Here is a 9193-nt window from a genome sequence, read left to right as displayed (position 1 = left end):
ACAGAGATAGATAGATAGATAGATAGATAGATAGATAGATAGATAGATAGATAGATAGATACACACAGAGATAGATAGATATAGATAGATAGATAGATAGATAGATAGATAGATACAGAGATAGATAGATAGATAGATAGATAGATACACACATAGATAGATACAGAGATAGATAGATAGATAGATAGATAGATAGATAGATAGATACACACAGAGATAGATACATAGATAGATAGATATATAGATATATAGATAGATAGATACAGAGATATATAGATAGATAGATACAGAGATAGATAGATACACACAGAGATAGATACAGAGATAGATAGATAGATACAGTGATAGTTGGATAGATAGATAGATAGATAGATAGATAGATAGATAGATAGATAGATAGATAGATAGATACAAACAGATATAGATAGATAGATACACACATAGATAGATACATAGATAGATAGATAGATAGATAGATAGATAGATAGATAGATAGATAGATAGATAGATAGATACACACAGAGATAGATAGATAGATAGATAGATAGATAGATAGATAGATAGATACAGAGAGAGATAGATAGATACAGAGATAGATAGATAGATAGATAGATAGATAGATAGATAGATACACACAGAGATAGATAGATAGATAGATAGATAGATAGATAGATAGATAGATAGATAGATAGATAGATACACACAGAGATAGATACAGAGATAGATACAGAGATAGATAGATAGATAGATAGATAGATAGATACACACAGAGATAGATAGATAGATAGATAGATAGATAGATAGATAGATAGATAGATAGATAGATAGATAGATAGATAGATAGATACAGAGAGAGAGATAGATAGATAGATGAGATACACACAGAGATAGATAGATATAGATAGATAGATAGATACAGAGATATGTAGATAGATACACACAGAGATAGATAGATACACACAGAGATAGATACAGAGATAGATACAGAGATAGATACAGAGATAGATACAGAGATAGATAGATAGATAGATAGATAGATAGATAGATAGATAGATAGATAGATAGATAGATAGATAGATACAGAGAGAGATAGATAGATAGATAGATAGATAGATAGATAGATAGATAGATAGATAGATAGATAGATAGATAGATAGATAGATGAGATACACACAGAGATAGATACAGAGATAGATACAGATATAGATAGATAGATAGATAGATAGATAGATAGATAGATAGATAGATAGATAGATAGATACAGAGATAGGTAGATAGATACACACAGAGATAGATAGATACAGAGATAGATAGATACACACAGAGATAGATAGATAGATAGATAGATAGATAGATAGATAGATAGATAGATAGATAAAGAGAGAGATAGATAGATACACACACACAGAGATAGATACAGAGATAGATAGATAGATAGATAGATAGATAGATAGATAGATAGATAGATAGATAGATACAGAGAGAGACAGATAGCTAGATAGATACATAGATAGATATATAGATAGATACACACAGAGATAGACACATAGATAGATAGATACAGAGATAGATAGATAGATAGATAGATAGATAGATAGATAGATAGATAGATACACACAGAGATAGATAGATAGATAGATACACACAGAGATAGATACAGAGATAGATACAGAGATAGATAGATAGATATAGATAGATACAGAGATAGATAGATAGATATAGATAGATACAGAGATAGATAGATACACAGATAGATACACACAGAGATAGATACAGAGATAGATATAGATAGATAGATAGATACACACAGAGATAGATGCAGAGATATTTTTTTTTGTTACTGGCTTTGGGGGAGGGGGGGCGGCGCCCATGCGCCCCCTATGGACGGGCCGCCACTGGTGCCACCAGGCCAGTCTGAGGGGGGGGGGGGGGGTGTCATTTCTGTAACGGGGAGTTGATGTAAGGTGTCCCCCTTGATGATTGCTCCACTTTTACCACTTCTAACTGTAATTTGCTGTTATATATCCCTAGCACTATGTGCTTTCATATCTGTCTTCTCTATATATAATACACTCTTCAACTGTGCTTTAAAATGCATGATTTTCCCTATTATGAACAAGAAAATAATGACGTTATGCTGTTGGGCTGGTATAAAAATGCTATGGGGCTGGTATGACATTTTTTCCAGGGCTGGTTTTTACTCCCAGTCCGGCCCTGCCTGGGTCTATGAGGCGCAGCCAATGTTAAGTATGGCCGTCGTTCCCGCGTCGAATTTTTACGTTGTTTGCGTAAGTCAATTCACAAAAGCGCTTGATGCAAGTTACGCTCACGCCGAAACCAATGACGTCCTAGCGACGTCATTGGGAGCAATGCACGCCGGGAAAATTCGCGGTTGGCGCATGCGCCATTAAATCGGTGCGGGGACGCGCCTGATTTAAATACTACACTCTGCCTAGCCACGGAATTTGAATTCCACCGGGGGATTTACGATACGCCGCCGCAAGTTTTGAGGTAAGTGCTTTGTGAATTACCCACTTGCCTCAAAAACTTGCGGCGGTGGATCTTAAATCACATAGGTTACGCTGATCTAAAGATCCGCTAACCTATGTGAATCTGGCCCATTCTGCCTAGTCCTCTCCTGAAGGTGTCGATATAACCCTAAGGTCAAGATTTAAAGGGCTGTGTCCGTCAATGAACAAAAGAGAAATACAGGTTTTTCTGCTTTTATTTACCCAACTTTAATCAAGCAGGAAATTCAGAAGATTTTCTCTTTTTTATGTTGACAATAAACAGAAAACATCTGTCACAAAAAAATAAAAAAAAAGTGTCACGTCACACTGAACATATCTCTATATGGGATAATAACATAATAAATGTTGAATTATCTATGGGATAATAACATAATAAATAGCTCCATATTGTTATTAGTGACTAAGATAAGTACAGCAAAAATCTACAGACTACATCTAAACTCAGCAAGTGAATACTGTGTAAGTCATTGAAATCTCCTCCCCTCCCCTCCCCCACCGTGACACCAGTCTGCAACCCCCTCCCCAGCTGCCGCGCGTGGCCAATACCGGTCACACAGGAATGCGGCTGGCACGTGATTCGCTTTTACAAACGCTCTGGCCCTGTGGTGATTGGCTGCGGAAGTGTCGGTGACGCCCTCCAGCAGCAAGGAGCTCTGGAAGTTTCTGAAGACTCTCTTTCTTCTCCGTCGGTTCTCTCGGTGGTGTCGTGTCCTCCATTCATTGTCAGCGGGTCACTTGTACACACCCAGCACTGTCATCACTGCGCTGCTGTATTTACCTCTCATCAGTCGTGTGTGACCGCGGAAGGTGAGTGAGCACAATGAATGAATGAATGAACCCGTGACCCCCGGTGTGGCTCAGTCCTCATAGGGTGACCAATATTGCATCATCCCTCCCCTGTAATAATAGTGAATGGCAGTACATGTCATACTACATCCTTGGTATAGTGCAGCCTTCCTCCTGTTATTACATGTGTTTTCTAGGGGAAAATCTCCTGTGTAATGATTAGTAAAATAATTGTGTATAAATGCATATAAACATGTATAATGCGTAAATAATTTATTTCCCCCTTTGTTAAGCGCATTCTCCTAGGCCCCTTTCACACGGACAGACCAATCGGGTCCAGCTGTCAGTTTTTCAGGCAGACCCGATTGGACCATCCTTTGCTCTCTATGCGATCGATGGGGATCTATTCTCCATCCGTCTAGATCAGTGATTCTCAACATCGGTTGTCAAGTACCCCCAACAAGCCATGTTTTGGGGATTTCTCTTAGATAAAATAGCTGTCCAAAATACAGATTTAACCACTTCAGCCCCCCGGAAGATTTGGCTGCTCAATGACCGGGCTATTTTTTGCGATACGGCACTGCGTCGCTTTCACTGACAATTGCGCGGTCGTGCGACGTTGTACATCCCTTTTTTCCCACAAATAGAGCTTTCTTTTGGTGGTATTTGATCACCTCTGCGTTTTTTATTTTTTGCGCTATAAACAAAAGAATTCCAACATTTTTTGGGAAAAAAAAAACACAAAACATCTTTAGCTTTATTTCTATAATAAATATCCAATTTTTTTTTTTTTTTTTTAAACAAATGTTTTTCTCAGTTTAGGCCGTTATGTATTCTACATATTTTTGGTAAAAAAAAAAGCATATATTGATTGGTTTGCGCAAAAGTTATAGAGTCTACAAAATAGGGGATAGATTTATAGCATTTTTTTATTAATATTTATTTTTACTAGTATTGGCGGCGATCAGTGATTTTTTTATCGGGACTGCGATATTGTGGCTGACAAATCGGACACTTTTGACACATTTTTGGGACCAGTGACACTCATACAGTGATTAGTGCTATAAAAATGCACTGATTACTGTATAAATGTCACTGGCAGGGAAAGGGTTAATACTAGGGGGTGATCAAGGGGTTAACTGTGTTCCCTAATGTGTGTTCTAACTGTAGGGGGGGGGATTGGACTGACTAGGGCAGTGATAGTGAACCTTGGCACCCCAGATGTTTTGGAACTACATTTCCCATGATGCTCAACTACACTACAGAGTGCAAGAGCATCATGGGAAATGTAGTTCCAAAACATCTGGGGTGCCAAGGTTGGCCATCACTGGACTAGGGGAAGAGATTGATCGGCGTTCATTTGTATGTATGGTGCTCATACATGTTATGAACACACGATCAGTCTCCTTGCCCCTGAGAGAACTGGGATTTGTGTGTTTACACACAAACACATCCCTGTTCTCATTCTGTAACGAGTGATCGCGGGTGCCCGGCGGTCATGGCGACCGCCGGGCACTCGCATCAGCTTCGGGGACACGTGGGCACCGCCAGAGGCGTCTTAAAGAGCTGATGTACAGCTACGACCGCTTGGACAGGGGGGGCAGCCTGCCGCAATTATACTGCGGTGGCTGGTCCGGAAGCGGTTAAAGCACCTGAGCAAGATAAATGAAAACCTGCAAACATGGCCTGTTGGGGGTACTTGAGGGCAGGGTTGAGAACCACTGGTCTAGAGCAGTGGTCTCCAAACTGTGGCCTGAGGGCTGGATGTGGCCCTTTGCTTGCCTTTATCCGGCCCTTGGGGCACTATCCCTCCCACTGATACCAGACACTATTCTGCCATCTGACTCCGACAATGGAGCACCATTTCTCCCACTGACACAACTAATAGAGCACTATTCCTCCCTATGATACCAGCAATGTGGCATTATTCCTCTCCCTAATACCAGATGTTTACCAACAATGATGCCAGGAAAATTTCCACTCCCGCTGGCCAAAGTCCGGACCTCCAAGAGTCTGAAGGACAATAAACCGGCCCTTTGTTCAGAATGTTTGGAACCCCTGATCTAGAGGATCAGATGGAAACGGACAGGCGGTCTGTTTACATGCGACTGCCCCATAGAGAAGAGCAGGCTGTGTCCGTTCTGCATAGCGGAGCGGACACAGACCTGTGATCCGCCTGCTTAGAGGGGATCAGTGGACAGATCTCTCACTGGACAGGCAGGATCCCCTTGACGGAGTCTACGCTGTGTAAAAGGGGCCTGTACACACGATACGAAAATGGCAAGTAAAATTTAATCCGGACGATCTGACGATTTCCGGATGAGTAGTGCGGTGCTTTCGACAGCCGATTCGGGTTTTTCATCAGACAAAAGCTGGATGTACAGACTATAACATTAGGGCCCTTTCACACGGGGCGGATCAGTAATGATCCGCCTCCGTGTGTCCGTCAGCTCAGCGGGGATCCTCCGTAAAATCCCCGCTGAGCCAGGGGGCATCGGATTAACACGGGCCGTGTGTACGTGTTCACCAGATCCGATCCGCCAGACTGAAGAAAAAAATGGATTTTCTTCCGTCCGCAAAAGCGGAGCTTTGCGGAGGCGGGTGATTACGGGGGTCAGTGGATGTTTATCCGCTGACACCCGCAATCACATAGGGACCAATGTATGTCCCGTTTTCATCCGCAAACGGATGGATGAAAATGCGGACATACGGTCTGCACTTGTGAAAGGGGTCTTATTGTCGTACATGAACATTCGATTTTCATTTAATTAGTACGGTTTTCGGCCGGAAAAATCGTAAGAGCAAGACTACACATGCTCACAAACAAAAGAACACATTACTTCACCTCTGAAGTTGTATTCTGTAGTACAAGAATTTTCGTATGGTGAGTAACCTCTTCACTTTCGGCATGAGACTAGCAAACGGATGAACGGTCGTCTGAAAATCTAAGCGTGTGTGCGAGGCTTTACACACAGATTTTTGGATTCTATGTTATGGATCTATATGCAGTTAATGTTTACACACCAGTGTGAATGGATCCATTGTCCTTCGATCCAATTGACCTCCAGGCCATTTTCTGACACTTTTTTGTTTACATATAAGAAGCAGTGTTTGTTTGCTAGAAAATTACTTAGAAACTCCAAACAGTGTGTGTACACTTTTTTTAGTTTTTTTTTTTGTTTATGCAGAGGCTCTGGAGGATAACCTGGTGGGTGGGTTTTGCAATTTTTATGTTGCACTGTTTGCACAGTAGTTCTTCAAAACGGAAAAAAAGCAGAGAAAACCACAATACATAACCCATGTTATGCCACGCACATAGATACCAAACAAGTCATGCTTTAAAATTGAACATGCCTGTACAATAACGACAAACAACATACGGTACATTTTACTACCCAGATGCAACACTTTAAAAGCCTTTATAGGTTACCACTTTAGATTTAGGCCCCTTTCACACTGGGGCGGGAGCCGCGGTGGCAGTAAAACGCCGCTAAAAATAGCGGCGCTATACCGCCGGGATTGACGCGGGAATCAGCCGCTAGCGGTGCGGTATTAACCCCCGCTAGCGGCCGATAAAGGGTTAATACCGCCCGCAATGCGCCTCTATAGAGGCGCATTGCGGGCGGTTTCCCATTGTTTTCAATGTGAAGGAGCGGTATACATGCCGCTCCTCTCACCGCTCCAAAGATGCTGCTGACAGGAGATTTTTTTGTCTCCCGCCAGCGCATCGCCTCAGTGTGAAAGCCCTCGGGCTTTCACATTGAGTCTGCAGTAAAGGAGTTTTTCAGGTGGGATAGCAGCGCTATTTTTAGCGTTGTACCGCCTGAAAAACTCCTCAATGTGAAAGGGGCCTTACAGAGGAGGTCTGGTTCTAGATTTGCTGCCCATGATCTAACATTAGCGGTGATACCTCGCATGTGTGGAACGATTGTTGTTTGCATGCGTGCAGGACCGAAGTGCGTGTTTGCTTTTGCACAGGGGCACTTAATTATTTGTTTTATCGCTGTCACAAGGAATGTAAATAGCTGAGAGCTGACAAAATTGAGCCTGGCGTTGTTCAGCTGTCTGGCCAGCCACAGGACAGGAGATCCCTTGCAAGCCATGGAAGGCATTAGAGGGAGAGGGGGGTGGGCGGGGTGTCCCCTCCCGCTGCTTAAAAAAGCAATCCAGCTAGTTAGCCGCTAGGATTACTTTTACAAGAGAGCCCACAAAAAAAAAGTCACATGGGTCCCAAATTTCTGGTGGAGCAGCAATGTGTGTTTTTGCATGGTGCGCACATAAATGGAATGCCCTAGGTGCAAAAAACTTGCCAAAGATGCTCCTGAACTTTTCTGGGTGTAGAGCTTTGAAAGTTTTTAAACTCACTTTTTGTGCAACTGCTGCCCATGTGGTACTGCAAGAGTTTGGTTTTTGCACATTCCTTGAATGCAGCCTAATGGAAAAGTAACATTTTCCATTCATAGTAGGGTTGTCCCGATACCACTTTTTTAGGACCGAGTACAAGTACCAATACTTTTTTTTCATGTACTCGCTGATGCCGATTACCGATACTTTTTTTTAAATGCAGCCATGTCTCCCCCCCCCCCCCCCCCCCCCCCCCCCCAAATGCAGCTTTGTGTCTCCCAAATGCAGCTTTGTGTCTCCCAAATGCAGCTTTGTCTGTCTCCCCCCCCCCCCCCCCCCAAATGCAGCCTTGTGTAGGTCTCATACCCCCGCCGTCTAGTTGTTCGGCGCTCAGGGAACATGACAGCTTTCATTTGAATAGCTGTGTTCCCCGCCGCGCGTCGTCATATATAGCCCCTCCCCCTTGTCCAGGCACTTTGATAGACAGATCACACATCCAATCCTGGGACGGGTGATCTGTCTATCAAAGTGCCCGGACAAGGGGGAGGGGCTATGACGACGCTCGGCGGGGAACACACAGCTATTCAAATGAAAGCTGTTATGTTCCCTGAGCGCCGAACAACTAGGCAGCGGCAGCAGCTCTCCTCCAGTGGTATGTTATACATACCCGAGGACTGCTCTGCTCTCCGCCTTCCGATGCCGCCTCCTCTCCACCTTCCTCTCTGCCCCCTCAGTCTCCTCTCGGTCTTCTCTCCGACCGCTTCCCGCCCCCACTCAGGAGGAAAAAATAAAGTATCGGGGGAAGCATCGGGAGCATTTGCGCGAGTACAAGTACTCGCGCAAATGCTCAGTATCGGTCCCGATACTAGTATCGGTATCGGGACAACCCTAATTTATAGCCTATGTAAGTAAATGGTCACCACTGACGACGTAGCTTGCATATCTGACGCCCAGAGCTAAACATTTGTCAAGCCTCCCTTTAACGTTCATGCAGCGTGCAGGGCTCAGGAGAGTGTAGTGCAGGGATCCTCAAACTACGGCCCTCCAGCTGTTGCGGAACTACACATCCCATGAGTCATTGTAACACACTGACATTCACAGACATGACTAGGCATGATGGGAATTGTAGTTCCTGAACAACTGGAGGGCCGTAGTTTGAAGACCAATGGTGTAGGGGATTGGTCGCTGCTCAGAATGAGCAGGAGTGGCAATGTATTGCCTATAATACTAGCACCACTTCTGTCTATCAGCTGCAGTTACACATTACAACACCAAGAAAAGTACAAACGCGCATGCTCAGAACCAATGCTAAAGATCAAACAAAAATAGCAGAAGTTGCCCAAAGAGTGGTGGTAAAGAGCTGAAAAACCCAGTGATTTGGTGAAAGTTGGCTGAAAATGTTCTGCCGTGTGTATGCAGAACAAGTTCACGGCCAACGCCCATTCGGACCAAAATCCACTGAAAAGTCCGATGGAAGTCCGATTGTGTGTATGAGGCTTAAGAGAGACTTTTCTTCACTTCCAAACCTATAG

The 9193-nt window shown here is 43.5% G+C and overlaps 1 protein-coding gene across 1 annotated transcript in view; it reads left to right on the top strand.

The window, feature by feature from the left end:
• Positions 1-3167: 3167 nt before the first annotated feature.
• The window catches only part of LOC120927005 (mitochondrial glutamate carrier 1-like), a 31541-nt gene continuing 25515 nt past the window's right edge, over positions 3168-9193 (top strand). Inside the window, exon 1 of the mRNA XM_040337383.1 lies at positions 3168-3338. The gene's annotated coding sequence lies outside the window, so the exon portion shown is untranslated. The remainder of the gene's footprint in view (positions 3339-9193) is intronic.

This window comes from Rana temporaria, chromosome 2, assembly GCF_905171775.1.
Source record: "Rana temporaria chromosome 2, aRanTem1.1, whole genome shotgun sequence".
Lineage (NCBI taxonomy): Eukaryota > Metazoa > Chordata > Amphibia > Anura > Ranidae > Rana > Rana temporaria.
Note: the sequence above shows the minus strand (reverse complement) of the source record. Positions and strands in the feature narration are given on the sequence as shown.